Source organism: Tupaia chinensis, unplaced genomic scaffold (assembly GCF_000334495.1).
Source record: "Tupaia chinensis unplaced genomic scaffold, TupChi_1.0 Scaffold000206_1, whole genome shotgun sequence".
NCBI lineage: Eukaryota > Metazoa > Chordata > Mammalia > Scandentia > Tupaiidae > Tupaia > Tupaia belangeri.
In genome coordinates, this window is record NW_006159681.1 from 3,003,115 (window position 1) to 3,016,626 (window position 13,512).

General features: G+C 45.7%; 1 long non-coding RNA gene across 1 annotated transcript; it reads right to left on the reverse strand.

Moving 5' to 3' along the window:
• Positions 1 to 5,840: 5,840 nt before the first annotated feature.
• On the reverse strand, positions 5,841 to 13,505 carry LOC102501631 (uncharacterized). The gene is made up of 3 exons (XR_334349.1): positions 13,366 to 13,505; positions 9,989 to 10,146; positions 5,841 to 6,272 (listed from the first exon to the last, which is right to left on the reverse strand). It is a non-coding gene; the product is annotated as an uncharacterized LOC102501631 (long non-coding RNA).
• Positions 13,506 to 13,512: the final 7 nt, after the last annotated feature.

Here is a 13,512-nt window from a genome sequence, read left to right on the forward strand (position 1 = left end):
AGCCATTATGCCAACTGCTGGTCCCATGTCCAGCATGATTTTCAAGCCTTCAGTTTCAGGACTTGAGCTGTAGTTGGCCATGTGGGAATCCAGTGTCTTAACCACAATGGCAGCTGCTGGCCTTATTTTAGTGGCTTTTAAATGGATTTGAATTGAAATTTCAATACTAATAATGATTCTAAAAGTAGTCACTACATTAGGTACTAATATATAATTACGGCCAGGAGAGAAATGGTTATACAACGGAAGAAGCCTCTGTTGCATCTAACCCTTAAATATAAGTGGATATTTTGTGATTTACTAATTTTTATTAGTAATATAGAAAGTACTTTGTATAATGACTTGCACTTTTCTGAACACACATATATTTTAACTACTGTGTCGTATTCTTTTGTGACCCAAAAGAGGAGTAATTAAAAAAGACATTTTATATGGCTATGCATTGGCATTGGGGAGTTAAAGTGAATTGGCTTTGGCTTTATTTAATTTTATTTTTTGAGAGGTTTTTGCTATAGGGCATATACACTCACCAGAGAGAGAGAGAGACAGAGAGACAGAAGGCAAGAAATCACCTCACGGGGGGGATGGCCACGCTGCAATCCATTCTTCTCCATTCTCCTCTCAGGATCTTGGGTACACAGGCACACACAGTTGGTATGAGTTAAAGCCACTGGGTCTGGACTTGAACCATGGTCGACTACATAGGAGTCCAGTGACATAGCCATTACACTAACTGCTGGTCTCAGTTTGATTTTATTTAATAAATGTATTATTAAAAGCAAAACGAAACAAAACAAAAACAAACAAAACCCTCAGTGGCTGGTAGATGGTGTAGTGGTTAAGGCGCTGGATTTCCACATGGCCGACTACAGCTCAAGTCCCAGACCTGGTGGCTTGAAAAGCCAGGCATATGTGTGTGTGGGAGCCCAAAATCCTGGGAGGAGAATGGAGAAGGATTTGTAGCGTGGCCATCTACCCTGGCGTGTGATTTCTCACTTCCCCTCTCATTTTTTTCTCTTCTCTCAACAAGTGCATGCGCCCTGTAGCAAAAGCCTTCAAAACAAAACAATGAAACCTCAGAACTTTCTGTTCTTCCTATAGAGTAGGGAGAAAATTATCCAGAATTTAGAACTGAGGAGTTATGTACACTTGCATCTCACCTTCCTGTGGAATTTTAACCTGTACGCATCATTGCAAATACGGTCTTCTAAAGACAGAAGGGCTAAAACATGGCGGCCCCGCGTGCAGCCAGTGTATTTCTCATGTGAGTGCACCTGGACTATGTAAGTCGAATGCGATGACGGCTCCTAAGCCTCCACTTCTCCAGACGCGTTTCATTTCACGATTCTGTCGTCAGGCTGCTGTGATGACAGGCAACTCTCATTTTTCCTCATGTTTGCCATTTTATGTCTACTTTATTCTCTAATTTGAACTTGAATCACAGCAAGTCCTCTTCATCTGTTCTTTCCTTTTTCTTTTTAGTTTTGCTTTAGTTCTTTCAATTCAGCCCCTTATATATTTTCTTTTAAAAATATTTCATACACAAATAGCTTTTATCTAAAGTGCTAGGACTGCTTTTTTTTTTTTTTTTTTTTTTTAATTTAGAATATGACCACAAAGTGTTGAGTTGAATGGACTTACTGGATTGAAAAGCTTATGATTAAATGTCAGTTCAAATTTTGATTTGTGAAAATCACAGATGATTAGCAGTATACCACACATATTTGAAAACTAATTCTTTTTAGCCAGAATTAGAAAAAGATTTGTGAAGACAATCTGCACTTACCTTGCCAGAATATTCTGAATGGATATGGCCCGTGGGACTATCAGAGACATCAATGTTATTATGAAGAGAAGGGTGGAATGGTTCAGTTACTATATATGCACTTGTTTAGATTTGATTTTTCTGGAATATGCTATAGGGCATGTGTGCTTATTGGAGGGACGCGCGTGCGCGCGCACACACACACACACACACACACACACAGAAAGAGAGAGAGAGAGAGAAGGATAGATAAAGTGAGAAATAACCCTCCATCGCTCTCTGTCGGGGGGATAGCCATGCCTCAACCCCTCTCCATTCTCCTTTTGGGATTTTGGGCATACACACAAATGCACCTTGTGTGATTTTCAAGCCACTGGGCCTAAGATTTAAACTGTGTGATTGGCCATGTGGGATCCAGAACCTTAACCTCCACACCACCTGCTAGCCCATACTCATTTAGAACTTTAATTTCGCTTCTGGTATCTTTGTTGTACCTATACATATGTTCAGCTCTGTCTTGATTTTCTATCTTACAGTGTCTAGAGAGCTTGTCTAGCTAAAAGGCCTCATTTATTTCTTTGGAAAAGCAAGCATGTTTAAATGAATACTCTGATGATCCTGGAACACTTCTGTAAATGAATACTCTGATGATCCTGGAACACTTCTTTAGTCTCTGCACACACACACACACACACGTGCGCATGTGCAAACATACACATATTTGTACATATGAAGGAATGCCAAAAGTTCATGGCAAGATAAAGTATGAGTTTATTTTGCATTTTTTAATAATACTCATTTTTCACAAACCTTTTGAAGATCGTGTGTGTGGGTATATATGTGTATGTATGTGTTTGTGTGCATGTTTAACCACTATATTTATTAAGAAACTAGTCCTACTCATCAAAATCTAGAAATATAGATGCCTGGCCCTCAGAGGCCTGTTAATAAGTGGGTGTCAGCGCTTCAGTGCTTCGCAGTTGTTTTCCGTGTCTGTAGCAGTGTTTCTTGAACTTCAGTAGGCATCAGAATTACCTGGGGGGGCTATTAAAGCAACTTTCTGGGCCCTACCCTACAGTTTCTGTTCAAATTTCTTGACTTAGGAATGGTTGATTATTTTAAATTACATAATGCTTAGATGAAAATTTTCATAATTTTCCAGGTCTTCCTGATATTGCTGACTTGAAAATCACATTTTTCTTCAATTGCCCGGGGTGTGTGCACTCTTCAAGCGCCACACACACACACACACACACACACACACCAACCCCAGTGTGGTGCAGTAATGCTGCAGTCCCTTTGTCTTTATTTTTCCTTCTTGTCAGGATTCTGGGCAATGCACGTGCACCTGGCTTCTCTTTTAAGCCACCGGGGCTGGGATTTGAACCATGGTCGACCATGTGGGATTTGGTTCCCAGTGCACAACACTTATACACTATACTATGGGGCCAGCCCATAACTCATTTCGACACCACTGGCTTATGAAATGCTGTGTGTTAATTTTTCCCCCTGATTTCTTTCCATCAAATGTATCTTAGTGGCAGCATCTAATTCATTTTGTGGGAGTAAGAGTGTAACCTCTACAGTCGGACTGCTTCATATAAAATACTGGTTTTGTTAATAATAATAATTATATAGTAATGTATAAATTGGTTCTAAGTATTTCATGCATATGATTATGATAATATTGTATAGAGATAATTAATGAAAAGTAATATCCTCCCCTTCCCTAATTCCACTTCTCAGAGGGAACCATTTTTAACCCTTTCAATTATTTTCCCTGGCATTTCCTCCATATTGCTAAATAATATGCTTACATTGTTATTTCTTGATGTGTCAATTTTGGGCATTTACTTGTGTCATGAGACAAGTCCTTGGATTGTCGCTTCCAACGACGACGCTGACAAGGTCTTCTCCAGAACGCTTTACTACCCCGGGCTTCTTACAATCTTCTTCTTCCTCCTTCCTCCATTCTCCCCAGCCTCCTCCCTCCTTCCTTCTTTCTCTGCAGCCTTCTTCCTCCCAGCCCACCCGGGCTCCCTATATATCCGTCCTCGAACCAGTCCTCTTTTGCCACCAGGCAAGCACTGATAGGCTGAGGCAGTGCCAACGCGTTCCGGAACAGGAACGATAACCAAATATGGGCTTGTTTGTGTAGAGGTCTGGGTGCTCTCGGCGCCATGTTAGGGCGGGGGCGCTCCACATCGGATCAATCAGCCAAACCTCTCTGCCTTCATCCCAGGATAGTTGTAGTACAGTAGGTGCATGTTCTTATTTTTCTGTTTGTCCAAATTTAAAATATTACATATTTAAATACAAGGTATATTTATCTTATTTTGGTAAATCACAGTTTACAAAGTATCATGATTGGGCTAAATTTTAAAGAAGGCAGAAGAGTTTTGTTTATGAATTAGCATAGAGAACAGTTATCCATCAGCTGTCAGTGGATCTTTGACCAAATGCTATTTCATTCCTGGCAGTTAGGGGTATTTTTACACAGAAAATATTCTAGAACAGCACTGTGCAACAGCACCTTCTGAATTATGTAGACTTGCTGTCATCTGGCCTGCCCACGATGGTTCTCCCCAGCCACCTGTGGCTACTGAGAACCTGGAATGCGCTAAGGCTGCTGGGGAGCTACATTTTAAATTTTACTTAATTTTCATTCTTTTTCTTTTTTTTTTTTTTCTGCTATAGGACTCATGCACGTGCCAGAGGGGACAGAGAGAGAGAATGAGAGGTCACCTCCCAGGGAGATGGCCATCCCTGCTGTGGTCTCTTTTCCTCCAGGCTCCTCCCAGGATTTTGGGCATGCTTGCATACTTGCCTTGGTGTGATTTTCGAGCCGCTGGGTCTGGGATTCAAACCGTGCAGCTGGTCATGTGGGATCCAGCACGTTCACCTTTAGGCCACCTCGTGGCCCCAATTTCATTAATTTAAATAGGAATACCACATGTGGCTGGTGGCTCCTTATTGGACAGTTCTGGATCTCTGGATGATCATTTATTGTCAGGATTTATCTGAGTGGGTTCTTTCTGATAGCATATGAGAAGTTTTAACTTTATTAAAGTACTCCCCTGTTTTCTGTCAGGCCCATCACATCTTAGCTCATTCCTGGCGGCTCTGAGGCACCCGTAGCCACTGTGTCTTCATGCCTGCCGCGTAGCAGGTGCTGGTATGGGCTGTGTACCGAGAACCCAGAGAGGGTGCACGTGGTGCAGGCGGCGGAGACTCAGACGGGGACTGAGTGGTAGAGTCGATGCAAATGCTTCTTCACAGTGCCGTGTATAGCAAGTGGTTTTAGTGATCATAGACACACTTTCACATTTCACGTGAATCTTCCATTCTACCTAGATGGTTCGTTTGGTCTTTCTTCAGCTTTTCTTTTCACTCACCTGCATCCTGTGTATGCTCAGATTCAGCCGAGGTGGTTGTGGGCCAGGAGTATGCTTCGTCTGCCCCGCCCCTGCCCCCATCCTTCCCTGGGTCTTGTTCAGGCACTTCTACTCTTGGTTGCATTAGCTGGCCTCGCATGGCTGTGGCATGCCACATCTCCATGATACTGTGACTGTCTTGAAGTCAGCACTGCACCTAACTAATGTTCTAGGAGGCAAATACAGAGCATCCCGGAGTGGTTCTGTTTGTTTGTTTTTTTAGAGAGAGGGGTTTTTTTTTTTTTTTTTTTTTTGTGGTGGTGTTGTTGCTATAGGGCATGTGCACTCACTATAGAGAGAGAGACAGAGAGACAGAAAGCGAGAAATCAATCCCCAAAGGAGATGGCCATGCCGCAGCCCCTTCTCCATTCTCCTCTCAGGGTTTTGGGTATGCATGTACACATACCCAGCGTGAGTTTAAGCCGCTGAATCTGGGACTTGAACTGCGTTCAGCTACGTGGGAGTCCAGCAACATAATCATTATGTTATCTGCTGGTCCCAGTCCCAGAGTGTTTGAGGCCATTGTTACTATGCTCTTATTTTAAATACAGTTATCAGAGGTTGAGGAAAAGGATCTGTTTCTCAGTATTTAATGTATGTTTAATGTTATTTAAAATGTGAATAAATACCAAGAACTCCTAACTAATAAATCACTTGTTCTCCACATGTGTGTTCACCATGCATGATTCAGTTGGTACCATGATAGCTAGAGCATTACCTAATCTCTGCACCTTCCCTTTGCAGGGAAGAAGAATAGCGAAATGCATTTGTGCCTTGGAAATTGTGGAGTGACAGAATAAGCCGCTGCAGCTCTGAGGGCATGGCAGCGTGTTGGCAGCTCCGGGGGGTGCCGTGCTCCTAAGCCAGGTCTGCCTGTCGGGGAAGCCCATTTCAGCAGAGCAAGCACATACTCAGTAACTGTCCTCTTCGTGAGAGCAGGGCGAGGCAAGCAGCCCGTGTTTTCTTTAACTGAGACATGCAGAGAGACATGGTCCTGGTAACAAAACAGCCCAGGATGTTTGATGTCTTGCTGAGAGAGAGGAGGGCGAGGAAGACACAGGAACTCAGGGCCGCTGTAATGAAAGGTGTAAGAGGATTAAATGTCACCACTCCACGAAATGTCCCTAAAGTAGGAAACCCCAGAGCTGCTGAGGCAACGTGAAAGGAAGCAGCTTGGCGCCATTTAAGCAGAGCTTTAGGGGCAAGATACCCATGATGGAAGGACAGCGATGCAGCCTGAGCTGCCCAGAGCTCGCAGCGCCACCTGAGGCAGCACCAGGCTGCCCTCAGGGGTCTGTGGGCGACGTGCAGCTGCTGGTGCTGTAGGAGCCAGCCCTAACCATGCCTTGTACCCTGTCCCCCCGTTTCCCCGTCCCATTGGGTTCGGAAGGAGATGGGGTGGCCAGGCCTGCAGGTCTGGGGATGGTAGGAATACTCTCATTCCAGGTATGCTCTGTTACCGTGTAACAGAGGGACTCCAGTACCGAGGTCCCGGTACTACAGAAGAGAAGCCTGGTGTGGGACTGGGCGCTGCTTCTGTAAGGGAACATGCATTGCAGCCGGGGCTGTTGCAACAAGATCCCATAGGCCGGGTGGCTTAAACAACAGAAACTCATTTCCTCTGTCCTGGAGACTGAAATGCAAGCTCGAGATGCTGGCAGGTCTGGTGCCCAGAGCCTCCCTCCTCAGCCTGCGGAGGCTGCTGCCTCCCTGGGTCCTGGCATTGCCTGTCCTCTGTGCTGGTGTTGCTGTCCTGACTCCTCCTACTCACAGCTTTCTGACCTGATTCTAAGTGAGGGTCGGGTTCCCCATCTCCCTTTGAGTCCAGTATTAATCCATTTCCTGCAGCCGGACATATTAAGATAAAATATTGGGATGGGTCAGTAGACGCTTCTTAAAGACACCAGTTGTGCTGGATAAGGGAAGGCCTACCAGTAAGACCTCATTTAATCTAGTTAGGCTTTAAAGGCCACCTCCACCTGCTGGCACATTTGGAGGAACGGAGGGTTAGGGCTTTGATGCAGGATGGATTCTAAATATCACCTTAAGCTTTTTTTTTTGGAGAGGTTTTTGCTATAGGGTGCATGCACTCGCCAGACAGACTGAGAGAGACAGACAGAAAGCGAGAAATCACCCCCCAGGGGGGATGGCCATGCTGCAATCCCTTCTCCTCCATTCTCCTCTCAGGATCTCGGGCACACACGCACATGTGCCCGGCGTGAGTTTTAAGCCACTGGGTCCGGGATGCGAACCGCAGTCGACTATGTGGGAGTCCAGCGACATAGCCATTATGCCAACTCCTGGTCCCAAAATATCACCATAAGCTTTGTAGCTACTCATCTCTGTCCTTTAGGGTGGAAGCTGTCCAGGCATATACTAACGAATGTGGCTGTGTTCCAATAAAACTTTATTTATGGACACCGAGATTTGAATTTCATACAATTTCACACATCATGAAATATTCTTTATTTATTTTTTCCCACCCATTTGAGAATGCAAATGCTTCTCTTAGCTCCTAGGCTGCTGTTTGTCACCCATTTCTGCTCGGTGGTACTTGATCTGCTCGGAGCAGAGCTAGACTCCTGGGACATGACCCTTGAAATGCTGCGTGTTACCCAGCCTTGGCAGTGGTGACTCCTCCTGGGTGGATTTATGTGTGGGGCTGTGTCCTGACAAGTGTTTTCGTCACAGAATCAGCCTACTGTGAAGACATTTCACTCCGTGCCGGGATACCCTTGGACGTGGTGAATAAAGCCATCTGTCACTGTGAGAGTATTGACGAAGTCCTCCCTGCCTGGGGCCAGGATGGGAAGTACATCACACGCTCTCGCGGGTGCTGGCTGGAAGCCCTACAGAAGTGGCCACGTGCACCCTCCTCTTCTGGCCAGGAGTCCCCGGCGTTGTCTTCGATTTTAGCTTCCTCTGCCATTTGGGGGGTTTGAATTGATTCTAGCAACATGGGGCAGTGCTTGGGGGAGACATAATAGTTTCTGTGATCCTTTCTCAGGATGGCGTTCCATTAGCCAGCACCGCCGTGGCCCATGCGGGAGCGGGGACTCTCAGGCCTCTGCTAAAGCCCAGCATGCTACCCTGGTAAGCCTGGTCTCTTCCCCCTGCCTCCCCAGTTTGGGGTTTGTCTTTCAAGCTTAGAGCCAGTCCTCCACCCTAACTTACAAGAGCTCATCCTTCTCAGGTGAGCCCCAAGCTTGGGCCACACCCCTCGTCCAAGAGCCTCCCACTCCCCTGGGCATCCTTTGGAGCCTTGGCCTCCGGAGATGGAGCTGGTGGGACAGTGCCATGAGAGCCTAGACTCTGTGGCTGGGTCTGGGTTAGTGTCACAGGCCGACGCTGGGTCTGTCAGCACAGCCACCTGTTTCTCAGTGATGCTTGTCTGCACTGGTAAACCCACTGGTGAGCAGGTGTTCACGTAGCCTGAGAGGGCGCCTCCTCCATGTTCTCGGAGCCTCGTACAGCTTCCTGGTTTGATTGCACTGGGTTCCCCATCTCCCTTTGAATCCATTGTGACCATTCACCCTCAGAGCAGGCCTACTAAGGTAAAATGTGGGGGGTAGGTCAGCAAAAGCCAGAATAAGGTGCCCACTGAGGGCCTTAGAGCCCCATCACTATTCGCCATCCACCAATTCCCGAAGTGGGGGGAAGCTGGGCCTCCCTTCTTGGCCCAGGGATACCCACAGCACTGCCCACCTGCATAGCTTTCTGTCGTAGATGGAGTAGTTTTAGGTCAGAATCTGGAGCAGAGTGACAGGACTGGCTAACTTTTTATGAATTCCCTTAATAACAAGGGAAATGGCACCATGTATTTATGCCTCTGAAGTTGGCAGAACGGTCAGAGATGTGTTCAGAGACATCACTCCTTGCTGGAAGACCTAGAAGCCAGGGGTCAGAAAGGGGGAGGCTTAGGTCAGGAACTACCTGGCTATACCTGTGCCATGCTGACTGTGGACGGCTTGGAGCCAACCTTTGCTGCAGGCCAGAGGCAGGGCTGAGAGATTTGTAGTGGTGTAGAAAAGGCCCCAGCACAACCCTCATCCAGTGCTGAGATCCACTCAGTAAGCCTCACAGAGGTTCCCTCAAAGGAGTGACCAGCTGCATTCTCCAAAGGTGACAATACAGTTGGGTCAGCAGAAGAAACTACAGTAGCCACTGCTGAAGCCCACTCTGGGGAGCCATCTGCTGACCAGCTTCCTCTCTGCCACCCATTTTAATTCCCTTGTTATTGGCCAACATTTCAGCCAGTAGTCTTTCATGGGTGAGGTGCTTCAGGGCTTGTCCTGGGACTGTGCCCAGGGAGGTGTGTTCTTCTATCCCCTTGCTTGGATTGGTTACTGCAGAGGCCTGACCTCTGTTAAAAGCACCCAAGGCAGCTAAGGGTCCCTTGTCTGTTGATCCATCAGAATGAGGAGCTACAACGACCTGGTGGGAGTTGGAGCATTGGTTCAGTGGAATGTCACTGTATCCTCTTGTGGACATGATCCTTGTGCTGGGAGCCAAGGCCTCTAATTCAAAACAGAAACTTTGGGGACCAGCAGATGGTGTAATGGTTACATTGTTGGAATCCCACATGGCCAGCTGCAGTTTGAATCCTGGACCTGGCAGCTTGAAACTCATGCCAGACATGTGTACATTCATGCCCCAAATCCCGAGAGAAGAGTGGAGGGGAAGGGAATGTGGTGTGGCCATCCCCCATGGGGAGCCATTTCTGACTCTCTGTCTCTCTAATGAATGCACGTGCCCTATATAAAAAAACCTCTAATCTGTGTGTACTTACTTGACAGTTTCTAGACCACCGAAGAGCAGCTCTCTGTCAGCCATTTATAGATGCTGCCACATACCAGCTCTGAGATCACCAACATCTTTTTGAGCAAATCTTGGCTTGCTGTACTTTCTTCGTCTTTGTACTTTGACTCTCTCTGCTGCATCTCCTTGCTGTGATAGAGACAAGGTTTAGCATCCTTATCCTTTGGTGCCAAAAACCAACTCCAGGTGGATGATATGCATTTGAGACAGTCAATGGAATCCATTATTTTGTTGGTTATTTGTCTTATGTCATCATCTCAGTGTCCCAGGACAGCTGTGAGGTCAACCAGTGACACTGTCCTGTAATTCCTTCCCAAGGGTGGCCGCAGGTTTGTCAGGCTATTTGAACAATAGCCTGACTTCTGTAGAATAGTCTTATCAGGGAACTAGGAACTAGAAATTTACTGTGTTCCCTTTCTGTCCCCATGCCACCTCCTTTTCAAGGCTCAAAAGTGATTAATTACCATTCCTTCCTTAGAAAAAACCTCCATTTTTTCCTTGTAAGAAGTGTGGCCTTATGTTTAGCTAAGCAGCTGGCAAATTATTTAAAACTGAAGCTAGAATCTGGAAATCAAGAATATTATGAGAATGACTTCGAGGTCCTTAGGTGATTTATCTGTAGCCTCCCTGACTTGCCTAGACTACGTTTCCATAGCCTGGTTCTGGCTCATTCATCAGTTAGGTCCTAATCATGTCAATAAACATCAGAAATTTAGGTCTGGGCAGGAGAAAGAAAATCCTCTTTGAGTATTGTTATATTTGATGTGTCAAAGATAACTGGTATATGATTTGGGAACCACAAAAGAGACCAAATTTAAACATTGAGATTTGGGAACTGTGAGGTTAATTTGGGGCACCAACTTGACTGGATTGATGGATGCTTGGGAGTTTGAATAGACATTATTTCTGAGAGTAATGTGTTCCTGAGAGTAATGTCAGACAAGATTAGTATGAGTCATTTGCTGAGAGAGAAAGAGCCACCTTCAATGTGGGCAGGTCCAGCCAGCCTTCTGGGGTCCTGGAAGGATAGAGGAAGCGCAGTTCTGTGTCCTCTCTCACTCTTTCTCTCTCTCTTCTTCCCCTTCCTTCCAGAGTGTATCTTGTGTTCTGCTCCTACACATCCACCTTCTCCATTTCCGTTCCTCCACTTGGCCTCTAGCAGAGTTTGTTTCTGCTGGCTCCTGACCCCTGCATGACTTGAATCAGACCGACTCCCAGTTCTTTAGACTTTAGACTCGGGAGTCATACAAATGGCCTCCTGAGAACACTGGGGCCTGTGTTCTCCTGAGGGCCCCCTTCAGGTCTTTGGCTGAAACTGCACCAGCTTTCCTGCTTCAGTGTTTTTCAGCTGTTTCTGGCTTTCAGACAGCCTACTGTGGGACTTGTCTGCATTGTGATCCTGTGAGATAATTCCTAGAATAAATTCCTTCATCTATCTATCTATCTGTCTATCTGTTTATCCCTTCATATACTGGGTCATTGGAAAAGTAATGACTTTTTTATTTTCTATATAAAAATGTGTCATGACTTTACAGACAGCCCAATACGTATGTTTTGTCTGAAGAACACTGACCAATACAGAAATAGATAGCATATGTGTGATAAGAAATGCCATGGAGTGGGTAATTATACTAAAAAACAGGGCGTATAGGAGAAGAGTCCTGGGCCAAGCAGAACCCTGGAATGCCAACACCAAGGCATGAACGAGGAGAAACAGCAATATTTAGTGTTAGGTAGTATCAGAGAGCAGAAGGAAACACTAGTATTAAGAAATCTGAGTGAGCAAAAAGTTCAAGGGATGAGAAATAAAAAGTCAAACGCAGCTGAAAAGTTAGGTGAAATAATGACTGAAAAGTGTTCATACGGAGATGACTGATGTCAGAGAACAGTTTCATGGGAAATGCAGAAATAGCTAGATTGGAGAGGGTTGAGTGGTGAATGGGAATTTGATATGGGAAATACATGGCAATTTTTACTCAAACAATACATATTTTTGGCTAATATTAAAAATTTTTCACCCATTGGAAAACTTTACATTCTTCTGTCAAGCCTTTCCTTCCTAGTCCCCTCCCACCCACCCTTCAAGCCTTTCCTTCCTAGTCCCCTCCCACCCACCCTTGCTATCGACCCACCTCTCTGGTATCCACACTTGTTTTTCTTGCCATTATATCTTTAGGGTCTTTCCATTTCTGTCAGAGAGTGCAGACATTTGGTATATATTGAACAGGGACATACAGAGTTTGTCCATCATAGTCTGATGTCTTTCACTTAGCATAAAATCTTCTGTATTCATCCACTTTCCATCAAATAACAGAGTCTCACTGTTTCTTATGGCTGAGTTCTTAAATATTTTTTCCCTGATGAGGCATGGTGAGAGGGGAGTGGCTAGTCAGGTTAGAGTTAAGGGAAGGGGGCAGAAAACATTTATGGGTGGGGAGTGTTGGAAAGATGGAGGATAATAGAAAATGCAATAGGAGAAGGAACAAGTGCGAGAAAGGAGACTCATTGATGAACTAGCTTGGTCAGGAGGAGCAGTTACCTCTGAATGGTGGAAGTAGATAGGCAGATACAGATCAATTTGCAAAGCCGTAGGGATGGTAAGAAGTAGTTCATGCTCAGTGACCTCAGGATTTTTTTTTTTTTTTAGAGGTTTTTGCTATAGGGTGTGTGCGCTTGCCAGAAGGACAGAGAGAGAGAGACAGAAAGCGAGAAATCACCCCCCGGGGGGATAGCCACACCGCAGTCCCTTCTCCTTCAGTTTCCTTTTGGGATCTTGGGCATGTACGCACACATGCCTGGCATGAATTTAAGCCACTGGGTCCGGGACTCGAACCGTGGTCGACTACATGGGAGTCTAGTGACAGTCATTATGGTTATTGCTGGTCCCCTTCTTTTTTTCTTTTTTTTCATTGAAGTAGGAGAATGATTAAGGGGAGTGATGAGGTGAGTGTTGGTAGGAGCTTATCCAGAGGGCATAGAGTCGGGACCTCACCTAGGACACACACAAGGTCATTAAGGTGTGCCCATGATCTCTAGGAGCAGACGTTCCATTTTAGCAGTGTTCTGCAGCAGCACCCAGGGACCCAGGGTACAGGAGCAGAGAGGGTGGATTGTGGGACTGAGCCAGGGCTGGGCATTAGCAGGCCATGCGGTTGGGAGATATTTGTGGCAACTGTAGAGGAAGTAGTTCAGCTGCTTTATTTATGCCATAAATAGTGAAGTACAGGGGCCAGAAATGGTCAATCTCATGGGAGAAAATGAAGAGGCAGAAAATGAAAGTAGTAGAGGCTTGGCACGTTCAGTGGGACAGAAGGCCTGGCCACTTCTCAGCTCTCCTCTTAAACCTACCTCAGTCTGCTTCCATTTCCACTTCTTCCCGGAAGCTGTTCTGGTCAAAGTCATCAGCTTCTCCTATTGTTAAATCTTAAAACACTTCCCTATGCTCCATTTACTCAGCCTGACAGCATTCAACACATTCGACTGCTCTCTCCTTGT